The sequence below is a fragment of the Megascapheus bottae genome, chromosome 12 (assembly GCF_031878675.1).
Source record: "Megascapheus bottae isolate mThoBot1 chromosome 12, mThoBot2.hap1, whole genome shotgun sequence".
Lineage (NCBI taxonomy): Eukaryota > Metazoa > Chordata > Mammalia > Rodentia > Geomyidae > Megascapheus > Megascapheus bottae.
The window spans coordinates 20,262,536-20,277,624 of record NC_143520.1 but is presented as its reverse complement, the minus strand read 5'-3'; positions in this window follow the sequence as shown (position 1 = coordinate 20,277,624).

Below are 15,089 nucleotides of genomic sequence, written 5' to 3'. Positions count from 1 at the left end.
ATGCTTCTCTATAATAATATTGGAAACTAGAATTTAGTTATGCCAGTATTGATATCTTTGTCAACTAGTTGGATGGATTAGTAATAGGTTGATTATTTCATTTTGCCCCAGTTTTAATGAAACAAAACTGCCAATATCAGTCTTAAGGTATTTAGCACACTATATAAAACAAGGATGCAAACCATTAAGCACATCTATCTCCCTGAAGTTGTGTGTGTGTGCGTGTGTGTGTGTGTGTGTGTGTGTGTGTGTGTGTGTGGTATTATTCTTACCAGGGCTTAAACTCGAGGGATTGACCTCAGAGCTTGGCTCTATCATTAGCTTTCTTGCTCATGTCTGGTACACTACTACTTGAGTTACACCTCTGGTCCAGTATTTTGCTAGTTAATTTGAGGTGAAGTCTTAAGTACTTTTCTTTCAAGGCTGTATTTGAGCCACTATCTTCCAGGTCTCAGCCTCCTGAATAGTTAGGAATATAGGCATAAACCATGGGTGTTTGGTAGGTCTTTATCATATTTAAGCTTAAGATTTGTTTTCAATTCTAAGATGAAAATTAATAAGATTAAATCATAGGCTATATCTCACTCATGAAGAGTGAGATACAGTCTTTATATTTTCTCATTTCTGAGAACCAGTACCAGTTAAACACATGAATCCATCCAACTATGCTTAATGTTCACATTTTCAACTTTCACAAATAGTGTTTTAAGAATTTTATAAGTACGGAAATTGGAGCCTGCATAGTAAAACTGCTCTATGAGAAGTCAGAAGTAAGTTAATACACCATCTTTCTCCAGATGTAGTAGAGCCCTAGTAAAAAAAAAAAGGAGAGTATAACCAAGCACCCATATACTTGGGTCCTTCTTCTGTGTGATGTGAGTTCTAGCAAGTTATAAGATCATGCTAGCCAGTAGCCTTCTAATAAGATGCACTGGGGTTGCACATGAGCAGGACCAGACGACTCAGATGAAAAGATGAGCAGAAACCATAAATTGCCATGGAGACACACATGTTGATGAGCATACATGACAACCAGTTAACAGAAAAAGAAATAATCTATTCAGTTTATGGAAGAATTATTTGGTTAGTAGTTGTTCAGTAGTATTGTGATAGCAGATCCTCCAGTAAGCCTGATGCTCATGGATATGCATGGTAGAATGTGAGCCTACCATAGTTTAAACAGAGGCTCCCATAGCCATAAGAGATGCAGGTCCCTTCATGTATATGTGTGTGGTGATGGGAGGTGGTATACTGGTCAGATCCTGGGCTTTCTGATGTCCTACAAGCAATAGAGGCAAGCTAACATCTAGATAATGTGTCTATTTGGAAAAAAAAACAAACTTTGGCCCTTTCAGAAAGGAAGAGGCACATGCAGTTAGCAAGTGAGACTATTGATGTTAGCTGCCCAAGTCATTTTGTCTTCTTGGTTGGTTAGTGTCTTTTCTGTGATGGGTAGCCTCTAGTGGGGGTTGCCAAGTGATATACAGAGCTTCATACTGTATGCTTACTCTCATATGTCTGTTCACATGCCTCTGCCTTAGACCTCAATCCACTTAATCTTCCATTTTTTCTTTTCCTTTTTTTCTTAGCCCCTGAATGTTTGACTATTGTTTGGCCTCTGGCCAGAAAAACTAGGTTATTTGCTGCTGCTTCTGGATCATATATTTTCTAACCTCAGGAAATTCTCCTTAAAGTAGATGTAGCCAGATGCTACAAGCATTTCTGTATATTAATATTCCTATGTTTTCATTTCTCTTGACTAAATATTTAGAAATGGAATTTGTGGGCTTTATAGCAGCATATCCTCATGTCTGTAAGAAAGTGTCAAAGTGCCTTCAATGTGGCTATCGCCTTTTGCAGTCTTGCCAGGAAAGTGTGAGAATTATATGCCTCGTCTTGTTATTTTCAGACTTTTCTTAAAAAAAAAAACAACTTTCAGCCTTTTAAATTTTAGACATTTAGCCTTGGGTAAGTTGTGCTCTTTCACTGTGCTTCTAGCTTGCAATGTTGGAGATTAATAATGTGGACTTCTATTTATGAGCTTAATGGCCATTTGTATATCTGCTTTTGTGATACAACTATTCATATCTGTCCTGTTTCCTTTAAAAATGGATTACTTTTCACAAAAATCATTGAATAATACAATTTCTTTATATAGTTTTACATACAAGATACAGATGTTTTTCAGATAAATATTTTGCAAATATCTTCTTCTAGCCTCTGACTTCTCTTTTCATTGCACAATGACATCTTTTGAAAAACAAGTGCTAATTTTTAAAAATTTATATTGAGCAAACTTCCCTTTTATATTTTGTGATTACTCTAAGGTTTAATACATTTCTCTTGTGGTTTTTGCTGGAAGTTTTATTATGTTTACATCTAGTTTTCTGTGTGTATTTTCTGGTATACATATGCACACATATATATGTGTATGTAAATACCATATACTATAAATAGAATAGGTGTACATAATATATGCAGTGCTGATATGTGTATATATTTATAGTGAATGTGTCTTGGTATAAGTATCATGACTGGATTTCCTGTATCCTGATATCCAGTTCTTCTAATAATGCTAGATGAAAAGATTCTCCTGTCACATTGAGTCTCCTTGGCACTTTCTTAAAAAAAAATCAATTCACAATGTATGTGTGGGTTTATTTCTGGAATCTCTATTCTCTTTCACTTATTTACTGCTGCTTCTTATACCAATACCACACTTTCCTGATTACCTGTATTACAATAATCCTTTAAAATTTTAGCTTTAAAATGCTTTGAAATCAGATATATAAGTGCTCCATCAGTACTCTCTTTCAAAATTACTTTGCCCATTAGCAAGCTTTGTAATTTCTAAACAAAAAGCCTGTTGAGTTTTGATTGAAATAGCATGGCATCTGTAGGTGAATTTGAGTGCAAATGACATCCTAACCATGTTGAATACTGGAATTTTCCCCATTTTTTTCAGATACCTTCATTTTTTACATATTGAGGATATGGCTTTTAAATGCGTTTTCATCAACAGAGTTCTAGATGTTTCATGATTTTGGATTTTGTTGTAAATGAAATTATTCTTTTAATTTAATTTTCTAGTTGTCCTGTGGTTACACATAGAAATTCATTAGATTTTTTTCTATATGACTTCATATTCAGCAAGAACCTAAATTAGCTACTTGGTTTATCAGTTCCTTTGTATTTCTTAAAGGTCATACTATTTTATTTCATCCATCCTAAACTTAAACTTCACTTGTTTGTTGATTTGCTTTATGACATGCTCATTAGTGGCTAGATCCACTATTAAGATGTTGAAAACAAGTGGCTGCCAAAGCATAAGTGGTTTATTTTTCTTTAGTTGTACAAAGAAGTTGCCATTTAACAAAGCAGTTTATGAATACAATGCATCTTAATCAGTGTCACTCCTTTTAATATTCTCACCCATCCTTCCCAGCTCAACTCTTCTGGCCCTTTTCTTAATTTTGTAGGTTGTACATCGAATTCTTGACTTCATTCTTCCCTCGCTTCTTTTCATTCATCTACTCCTCTCCCCTTGTCACCACCCTATCCTTTATACATAGGTGTATAGATCGCTTTCTTTTCTGTTTTGTCGGTCATGAGGCTTGAACTCAAGTTCTGGGGGCTGTTCTGAGCCTTTTCTTTTTCTTTTTTTTATATATATTTTTTATTGTAATTAGTAAAAGGGTTACATGATATTTGCCAGATAGAAGGTGCATTAATTCACATACATTGATACCCTTTCACATGTCTTGGTACCCATTTCCCTCCCCCCCCACACCCCCCACCCATCTTGGTTTTCCCCCCCTTCCCTATCAAATTTCAAATATCCAAATACAAAAAAATTCAATATATCAGATAACAAAGTGAGATACTATACCAATATGAGATAACCAAGGGACAGCAAACGAGATGAGAGACAACATAGTACATTAAGGACAACAATCATTCATTATATGGCTTTTGTTTCAATATCCTGGAGGTCCTTTCAATTAGCTTCACATTATATGGCCTTGTGTATCAAGATTTTGCTCTATTGCAGATCTCTGCTAGTAGAGCCCAAGGTTTCTACTGATTATGACGAATGAGGGAAACCATTGAGCCTAAGTTCCTTTGAGTCTGGCTTACTTCACTTAATATGATTTTTTTTTTGGCCCCCTTCTCTTTCTGGCCCCGCTCGCTCCGGCCCCGTTCGCTCCGGCCCGGCTAGGCCCCCTTTCTAGCTCAGGCCCCGCTCGCTCAGGCCCCGCTCGCTCCGGCCCCCCCCTTTCTAGCTCAGGCCCCGCTAGCTCAGGCCCCGCTCGCTCCGGCCCCGCTCGCTCCGGCCCCTTCTCGCTCCGGCCTCGCTGGCTCTGGCTCGGCTCGCTCCCGCACGCTCCGGTCCTGCTCGCTCCGGCCCTGCTCGCTCCGGCCACCACTCGGTTGGGCTCTGTTCACTTCATCTCAGCTCGCTTCTTTCGCTCTCTGTCGCCGTCGCAGTCTTGTCTCTGCCACTTTTCCGGTTTGGTTGTGTATGTGGGATACCGAGGAATCGAACCCCGGTCTTTGTGCATGCTAGTCAAGCACTTTAACCGCTAGGCCAAACTCCCGGGCCCTAATATGATTTTTTCTAAGTCTTTCCATTTCCTAACAAATGGGGCAATGTCATTCTTTCTGACAGCAGCATAGAATTCCATTGTGTACAAATACCACAACTTGTTGATCCACTCATCAACTGAGGGACATCTAGGTTGGTTCCATATCTTTGCTATGGTAAATAGTGCTGCAATGAACATTGTTGTGCTAGTGGATTTAGTATGTCCTTGTTTCTGGATGGTTGGGTAAATGCCAAGTAGTGGAATTGCTGGGTCATAGGGGAGTTCTATGTTTAGCCTTTTGAGGCACTGCCACACTGCTGTCCATAGTGGTTGAACGAGTTTGCACTCCCACCAACAGTGTAGTAGTGATCCCTCCTGGCCACATCCCCTCCAGCATCTGTTGTTATTCGTTTTCCTGATCCTGGCCATTCTAACTGGAGTGAGGTGGAATCTTAGAGTTGTTTTGATTTGCATTTCTTTTATGACCAGAGATGTTGAGCATTTCTTCATGTGTCTATAGGCCATAGTACATCATTTTTTAATTGCTGGATAATAGCACTATTACATAATGTTTTATTTTATTTAATCCAGGGGATTGTTTGCTGTTTTGGGCTACTATTAACACTGCTGCTCTGAATAAGTTTCTATGTAAACATGTCTATTCCTTTTTCTTCAGTATATATATGAGTGGGATTGTCAGATCACATGTTAAAAAATTTACACTTAACATTTAAATCTACTTTTAACATTTAACACTGCAGAACATTCCAATTTCTCCACAACTTGGTCATTACTTGTTATTCTCCTTAGGTTTGATTATAGTCATCATAGTAAACATGAAGTGGTCTCTCACTGTGATTTTATTTTGCGTTTCCAGATAGTATGCTAACTGTGGTATTCTAAAGACAAAATGAACTGCAATGATAATTTAAATTTGATTAAATAACTTTATTCTTTGTGCTAACACTATGAATTTGAAAGTACTATATATAGAGAGGAGGGGAATCATGACAATTTATTAATGTCATTGCAAAGATTTTTTTAAATATAAGCAAAATGAGATGAATATAGAAAAGCAGAGATGTTACAGTAAAAGATGTTTAAATCTGAATTGCAATACCAGTACAAATGTTTGAAATTTTATAAAAACTTTACTCACTAGAATTGTGCAGAAACAATGGCAATCCAGTAATAATTTTTTTTGTGTGTGTGTGTGTGTATGAATCATGGGGCTTGGGCTCTGGGCCTGGGTGCTATCCTTGAGCTCTTCAGCTACCCCTTGAGCCACAGCCCCACTTACCATTTTCTGGTGATTAATTGAAGATAAGGAGTCTCACAGTCTTTTTTTCCATATATTTTATTGTAATTAATAGAAGTATTACATCATATTCACCAGATAGAAGGTGCATTACTTCCCAAACATTGATACCCTTTCTCATGTCTTGGTCCCCATTTCCCTTCCCCCACCTCCACCCCTCATTTTGTTTAGTGCCTGGGCTGGCTTTCAACCTTGATCCTCAAATCTCAGCCTCCTGAGTAGTTAGGATTATAGGCAAGAGCCACCATGCCTGGATCCAGTAGTAACATTTTATTTAATATCATCACCTTGTTTTCTAAATATTAAGGGGCTGAAAGAAATCAAGGCTTATTTTCAAGTGTGTGGCAGGGTAAGTAAAAAGTGAGCCTTGGGTTAAGCATCCTATAAACCTATAAACCTAGCTACTCAGAAGGTTGTGCTTTGAGGATTGAGGCTTGAAACCGGCTTTGGCAGGAAAGTCTACAAGACTCTTGCCTCCAATATAAACAAAGCCAGAGGATTTGGGTCTCAAGTAGCAGAAGCACTAGCCTTAAGCAAAAGAAGCTCAGGGACAGTGTCTGGGCCCTGAATTCATGCCCCTGGATGGCACACACACACACACACACACACCTGAGCCTTGTAGTGTCTTGTCCACTGAACAAGGAAGTTATCAATAGTATGTGATATGAATCCTTAAGAACCAGAATAAATACACTTCCTGTGGCTAAGTTGGGGTTAACTTTAACATTAAAAAAATGATAACAAATAAAAATCCAGAGTTGGTAAACACATCAAAAGTAAGTGTAACAGCAAATGCTTACTGTGGAAATCCTAAGTTAAAGGAAAGACATTATTATTTACTGCATCATTTTAGGTGATAAGACTGATATTGCAAGAGTTTCTGATAGTAAGTATAGAAGAGAGAATAAGAAAACCAATATCTTGCACTTCCCAGTGAGATAATTGGCTATGTCAGGTTGGTCTACAGACACCAGTACCAGGTAGTGGCCAACGACTATCTCCTTATTGTTCATTGCTAAGAGAAAAAGATAGAACTGTGTTTATAATAAAGGAGTTTGTCAACCCTTAACTAAATCATTTGAGGGATTTCTACTCTCCATTAATGATACATCTGTCTCTTATTACTAGTCTTAGACAAGTTACTGATTTGTACAGTCACCTCTTTGTGGACAATTTCCTGATTTTACCAATAATCCTGATACCTTATTCAGAAAGGTCCTAGAGTAGGACACAGAAACCTCTCAGCAAAAAGAAAGGTACTCATCACTTACATAACTGTAACCCCTCTATTGTATTGTAACTTTTACAAAACAATAAAAATAAAATTTAATTAAGAAAAGAAGCTACCTGGAACTAATATATCCCTCCACCCTCATCTGATGTTGCTGTCATTGCCAGCTGTCACTGCCTTACTTGATGGCTCACACTAAGTTGTCTTTATCCATCTTGTTTCTTGTGTGGATGAATTTATGTATCTATGTATCTATTTGTCTGTCTGTCCATCTCTTCATCCATCTGTCCATTCATCCATCCATCCACGAATAACTTTTAATTAGGGAAATACATTAACCTTTTTTTTTTTAAGAAGTTCAGCTGCCTTAACTTTCAGAGTGCTGAGATTACATGCATAAACCACTATAACTAGTGCACATTCAATTTAGCAAAAATTCTTGTTCACAATATTGAAATGATTAAAAGGGATTTTTTTCTGATGTAACATTTATAGATTAACAGATGTTCTAATTTTGAACTCTCTTTGTAGCTCAAGAATAAACCCTACTTGATCATTGTGTATTAACTTAATAACTTGCTTCTGCTTTATGGCATTCTTCGGCCATTTATAAATCACACATTGGTCTGTAGCTTCTCTTTCTTTCTGCACTTTGTCAGGCTCCACATCAGGACAGTTCTTTTTCCCTATCATCATGTTTATGGATAACTTGCAATCGTAATAGTGTGTGCTGATTCCTAGATGTTTTTGGAGGAGTCATTCCTGAGACTGATGGAGCCTGCTGTTTTGGTTGAGGGGTTAATGTTTGATAACCTCTTCAATTTCTTTACTAGTAATTGGCCTTTCTTTTTTGAGAAGTCTTTTCTATGGCCATATTTCCTCTGGAACTAATTTATTTTATCTACATTTTTAAGTTCAGTGGTAGAATTGTGGCACAGTATTTTCCTGCAATTGCTTATGTTGCTTCTTAACCCATCCCATTAGCTGATTTGATGTATTTTTGCTTTCCTTTCACTTTCTTAAAAAAACAGGCAATAACTATCCCATTAATCATTGCATTGATATTTTTGAATGACCAGTTCGTATATTTGTTAAGCTTCAATTTGGTTTCAGAATTAGTAACATGTGAATTTGCCTTAGTTTCTTTCCTTCTGCCTTCCTAAATTTATTTTTATAGTTTTTCTTAACTCTTATTCACGTATTTTTTTTCTTTTTCTTTTTTTGAAAGAATTTATTGCTGTCTTTCTAATTTTTAGCCAGAGCAAACAGGCTCTCAGATATTCTTTCTTGTTTTCATTTCTGTTATTTTCTTTAAAAAATGAAATTCAGTTTCTATTGCCTTTAAATCAATTTTTTGTCAGTCTTCAGTGTAAGTGGCTGGGAATGCATTTATCTATTTTTTAGGAAAATATGATGGATGCCAGTGGCTCATGTTTTTAATTTTAACTACATGGGAGACTGAAATCTGATGACAGAAGTTCAAAGCCATGGGAGGTAGGAAAGTTGTCAGACTCCTTATCATCAAAAGCTGGAAGTGGAGGTGTAACTTAAGTGGTTGAGCATCGACTTTGAATAAAAATTCTCAGGAACAGAAGCCAGGCCCTCAGTTTAATCACCAATACAGGAACACACACATACACACACACACACACACACACACACACACACACACACACGCACACACGCACAGAATTCTACTTCCTCTTCATTGTAATTTGAGAATGTATTCTGGATTGTTTTAACTAGAAATGTTCAGAATATATAAATAGTCCTATACATAAATAGTGTATATATATATAATCCAATATATATTGTAATTTTGAGAGTATGCTTTGGATACTTGAAGATGCAATAGTCTTTATTTTCAGGTGAAAGGCGTGAGATGTAGCTGTTAGACTTTTTCCTGCTCACTGAATCTGTTAGGATAAAGAGAGTAAATGAATGCTTACTGTTTCTCTAGTCTATAATGTTTTTTTCTAATGTGTTTGACTGGTCTCTCCCATACCACTGGTGAGTATATAATGAAAGCCAGTACTGGTGTATAATCTGGGGATTCTCTGGGTACATTAGGTATATACCAAAAGAAGAAGAAAATGAGCATGGTTATTGCAGAACTGTTTGCAATAGTTGAGATACAAAATGGAAACAATTCAAGTGTCCATTAACTGATGAGTAGATAAAGAAAATGTGGTATATATACACAAGGGAATATGATTCCAAAGAAGGGGAATAATTTTTGTTCATTTGTATTAATGTAGATGAAACTGGACAAAAAGTTAAATACCATTTATTCTCACCTATGTGTGTTAATCACAGAGAAATAGAGAATACAATAGGGTTACTACAGCCTGGTAAGTGTGTCAAGCAGGAAGGCATTGAGAGAATGTGATTACGACACACAAGGTAGAGATAGGAGGATTCGCTTCTATTGTTCTCTAGTGTAGCAGAGAAACTATACATGGATATTTCAAAATATCTAGTAGAGAGGATTTTGTATGGGTTTGTTTTGCCTTGTGACATGCATAACCTAGGCTGGGCTTCAGCCTCCCGGTGCTGGGATTACAAGCAGGTACCAAAATATTTCACCAACATATTTATCTATAGAGGATTCTGCATGACACATAAAGAAATAGTATATATCTGAGGTCACAGATAGGCAAATTATCCCAGTTGAGTCTAAACAAATCATGTATATGTTTTGAAATGTCACACTATATTCCATAAATGTTTTTTCAATGATTATATATCAATTAAAATTAAGATATAGTAAGAAAATCTTTTCACAGTAAGGTCTTTGATATCAATAATATGGGACATCGTGGATTGACACTTATAGTTTTTTTTCTCGGTTGTGGGACTTGAACATTCTTCAGCTCAAGGCTACTAACCTTCTCCCTGAGCACAGTGCCACTTCCGGTTTTCTGGTTAATTGGAGATAAGACTCTTTTAGTGCCCACGTTGGCTTTGAACCATAATCCTCAGATCTCAGCCTCCTGAATAGCTAGGATTACAAGCGTGAGCCACCGTGCCTGACCTAAAGTTAACTTTTTCTTAATGTTTTTTCAGTGGATCTAGTTTGGCATTAATGTAATCACTCTGTTAGCATACTTTTGGCTATTGTCTGAAACATATACTTATGTGTATATCTTTGTCTGATACATATATTTATATAGATGCATATTCAAACACACACACTCACACATCCATATATATATATATTGTATATATATATATATGCAATACTATTTCTTACACAGCAAGTAAGTTCAGTTTGTTTTTCTACACCTTCCTTGAGAATTGTTTTTTTAACACACAGCTCTGTTTCATTTATACATATTGTTATGCAAATATATTTGGTCTATTGATTTCTTCATTTTTAATTTGATAGTCTATATATCAAAATCTAAATGTAAAGGTACATGTACATGCATTTTCTTCATTATAGTTTAGAGATTTATAATGTGCTTTTTAGACCCCTTACTGGTTAGTTTTAACAAATACTTAAATAGAAAGGGTTTTAATTCGTTAATTTATGATGGTAACTATTCACTTGGATGATTTAAATAATATAGTTCTAGTTCTACCATCTCTCATTTAACTTCTAATGTTTAAAAATTGTTATAGGCATATAATAGTGATACAAAGGGCTTTAAATTGTGAGATTTTCATGCATGAAGATAATATGCTTCATCTAATCCATCTTTTATTTTTATGTTTGCAAACTTCTTTTTAAATCTATTTTTAGTATGCACCGTGTGTGTGTGTGTGTGTGTGTGTGTGTGTGTGTGTGTGTGTGTGTGCGTGCGTGCGCATGCACACACATGCATGTGCAAGTCTGGGGTTTGAACTCAGGGCCTGGGGACTGTCCAGTAGCATTTTTTTTGTTCAAAGCTGGTACTCTATACCACTTGGGTCTCAGTTTTACTTCTGTTCATCCATGTGTTTGACTGCTTCTCTGTTATTGATTTCTATCTTTATTCATTTCATTGTGGTCTGATTAGCTATAGGAAGCAATTTTACTTTTCCTGTATTTTTGAAGATTTGCTTTATGTCCTAAAACATGATCTATTTTGGAGTAAATTCCATGGGCCTCTGAGGAGAATATGTGTCTGAGACTGTAAACTGGAATATTTATGGATGTTTGCTCAGTCAATTTGATCGATAATATTTAATTCTGAAGTTCTTTGTTCAATTTTGGTCTGCATGCCTTATTTATTGGTGGGAATGAGACATTAAATTCACTGATTTTTTGTGTTGTGGTCTTTCTGAAAATTAATGTTCATAGTGTTTACTTTACAAAATTAGATATGCCAACATTCAGTTTGTATGTTTGTAACAGTTTTGAACGATCCTTACTTTTTTTTTTTTTGTCAGTCCTTGGCTTGAGCTCAGGGCCTGAGCACTGTCCTTGGACTTTCTCAAGGCTAGAGCTCTACCACTTGAGCCTCAGCACCACTTCCAGCTTTTTTCTATGTATGTGGTACCAAGGAATTGAATCAGGGTCTTTGTGCATGCTAGGCAAGTACTCTACCAAAAGGCCAAACTCCCGGTCCCTGAGCGATCCTTACTTTTATCTAAATGAGATGACCTTCTTTTTTTTTTGTTTTTTGGAATATAAAATTATTTATTGACCACTGTTCACCATTATTTACAATAAAGTAAACAATATACAGTTGGGTAACATTCTGATTACTACAAAGTTGTTTTTCTGGCTTTTGTGGAACTAGTAACCCAATACTGAAAAAAATTGAGCCTACATGTTAGGAATGAGTTAGGGTAAAGAAAAAGCATGCAGGTCAACAATTATAAAATTTTGTCCACTCATTTAGGCCAACAGGTCCTAAATAGTCGAAATCTCTAACCAGTTGATTTTACATTTCCATCAGCAGAGTCTTAGATAGCTCATGATCTATGAGCTTTTAGTATACAGATTCTAATATTCTGTAAAGGAATGCTCATTACACAAATTTTAATGAAAAGAAATCAAAATTTATCTTAGTTGTCTCATCTGGATGAGGGAAGCTGTTGATAAGACAGTTTTCCTTTCAAGACATTTTGCAAACGTATTGCATTTACTAACTATGGCAGAGGCTGGAGGACCTAAAGTTGAGGCTAGCCTGGCTACCTACTAAGTTCAAGGCCAGCCTGAGCTGCCTAGTGACCCTATCTTAAACAACAACAAAATAAAACAAGGGCCAGGGATGTAACACAGTGAGACATCATTTGCCTACATATGCAAGGCGCTGGGTCTGATGCCCAACACCTCTAAACAAGCAAAATCTCCGAAATAAAAAACTACCCATGTAAGTATTTTGTTTACACATACACAAACACACAAAAAATTCAGGATGTTCCTTCAACATAGCAGTTAAAGACAAGTTGTTCTGATTAAGTAATTGCCAGAAAAAGTTGCCCTATTAAAAAAAAAATCTGTTCCTGAATACAGAGGAAATATACCATGGTATTAAATATCTTTTCTGATAAAGGAAGCAACTACAGAAAGCCTTAATTATATTTGTTCAAAGTAACCAGTGCTATTGAGGGAAAAAAAAAAACAAACTCAATAACTCCCAATACTACTTTCAAAATCAACACATCAAACTTGATTTTCATTAGAATGTAGTTGTTTCACACCATTAATTCAAAAACCAAGACTCAGATTATATATATATATATATATATAAATATATACAAAACAATGCAAACAATTATTGAGCTTCATCTTCTGGACAAGAATTCCAAGTTAGTCTCTCTTCATAAAAAGCAATTACAATCTGAGGACACTTCATATTTGCCTCTTGCCAGCACCAAGTCAGCTTCATCTGAATCTTTCCATTTCATGAGAAACATCAGTTCTCCACTGCTGTCTGTGGCACCAATTATTCGTTCAGGATCTAGACCTCTAGCAAAGCCCCTTGGTTTGTCAGCAGTATCTCTTTTTTTCTTTGATTGGCTGTCATCAGATTCACTGCCTGATAAAGATTTTCTTTTTGTACCATCCTTTTCTTTACCAGCTTTTTGAGAATTAAGAAATGCTTCAATTAATTCTGGACAATCTAAATTTTCTTCAGGTTCCCAAGTATTATCAGCATCTGTAAATCCCTTCCACTTCAGGAAATATTCTACCTTCCCATTCACGACACGGTGGTCCAGTACTTTTTCCACAACAAATTCTTCTGACTCTGCTTCTTCAACTTTTTTCTCTTTCCGTTCTGTTTCTTTCCCATTTTTTGCAATGTAGTTTCGTTAGAGGCCATTTTTAATTGTAGACTTGATGAGCTATTACTCAGATGCTCCCAGTCGCGATCGTGCAGCAGCAGCTTCTCCCGAGGTGACCTTCTTTTTTATCTTTTGAGTAATTTTGGTTTGGATTTTGCTTTGTCCATTATGAGTATAGCTACTGATGCTTGCTTTGGTACCCTATTTTCTTTTCTTTTCTTTTTTTATTGTAAGGGTGATGTATAGAGGGGATACAGTGACATTCCTCAGATACTGGGTTCATTACTTCTTGCACATTGATAATCATTCTCATGCTTTTGTCTCTGTTTCCTACTCCCTACCTCCTCCCAATCATCTTGTTGGTACTCTTTTTTTAAAGATCTATTTTCTATTTAAAAGTCATTGTTTGTCTTTGCCAGTGAAGTATGCTTCTAATAGACAACCAGTGGTTGTTTTTTTTAAATCAAATCTGCAATCTGTACCTTTCTCCAGAGACTGAGACATTGAGAGTTACTATTAAAATGTATGTAACAATTGCTACCATCTTTCTTGAAATGTTCCATCCCTCCTAGCTTTTCATTTGCTTATCTACTGGAGAGAAATTAATTCTTTCCAGTGCTTTTACAACCTGTTTATTTTTCTCCTCTGCATATAGGCTTCCTTTAGGTACCTTTTGCAGTGTTGACTTTGTGGTCATGAATTCTTTTAGTGTTTATTTATTGTGGAAAGGTTTTGTTTTTATTTCAATTATGAAAGATAGCTTTGCTGGGTAAAGTAATCTGGTTGGCACTTGTTTTATTTCAGATCTTGAAATACCATGCCCTGTTTGGCATGGACTAATATGTTTCTGTTGAGAAATCTAATGCTACTCAGATAAGATTGCATTTACAAGTGACTAGAATCTTTCCCTCTTGCTGTTTCCATTATTCGTTCCCTTCCTGTATGCTTACTGTTTTAACTATAATTTGTCTAAGAGAAGTTTTCTACTTTTGTCTACTTAAAACCTTAAAAATATGTGCTTGGATTATATTATATTTTTCTCAAGATTTTGGACATTCTCTAGTTTAAAATATCTATCTACTGTCTATTAGTAGTTGTTCATAGGAGCTGCCATTCAACAATGCTGCTTATAGTATTATTCCTTGCAACACGCTTGCACATTCTTCCATATCCACTTTTCTTTTGTCAGATATACACTGAATTTTTACACCTTCTTCTCTTCAGTAGTCTACCTCTTCTCCTTGATACCTTCCATCCCTTCCTAGTACCTATTCCCTGGTATTTATTTTGTTGAGCTTTAATTTTGCCTTTCTAAGGGATTATACTGTTGGAGTTCTCCCCGAATGTCTTTATTGAATATGCTTCCCATGCTTTAAGTTGTACCAGTTCTCCTTGTTCTATGTTCATGATTTGAAGTCTCGATCTCTTAGTGGTATCTAATTGTTCTTGCCTGGTCTCTTCATACGGCTTTAGTTTTTTTCTTCATCTTCATGCTCTAATATGCCAACCTTGCCTTAAAAATCTTGATATCATGTCCTCTATTGTTCCACTGTACTGTAGAAGTTTTCACATGAGTTTTAGCTTTGGCTTATTGAACTTTATATTTCAATTTGTATATTTTATTGAACTTTTGTGTTCTGTGTTGTCTTCCTTATTTAATACAGCTCTTTTGAGTTTTGTTGGAATCAATCGGGCATTTGTTTATACCATCTTTAATTGTTTTGAACATTCTTGC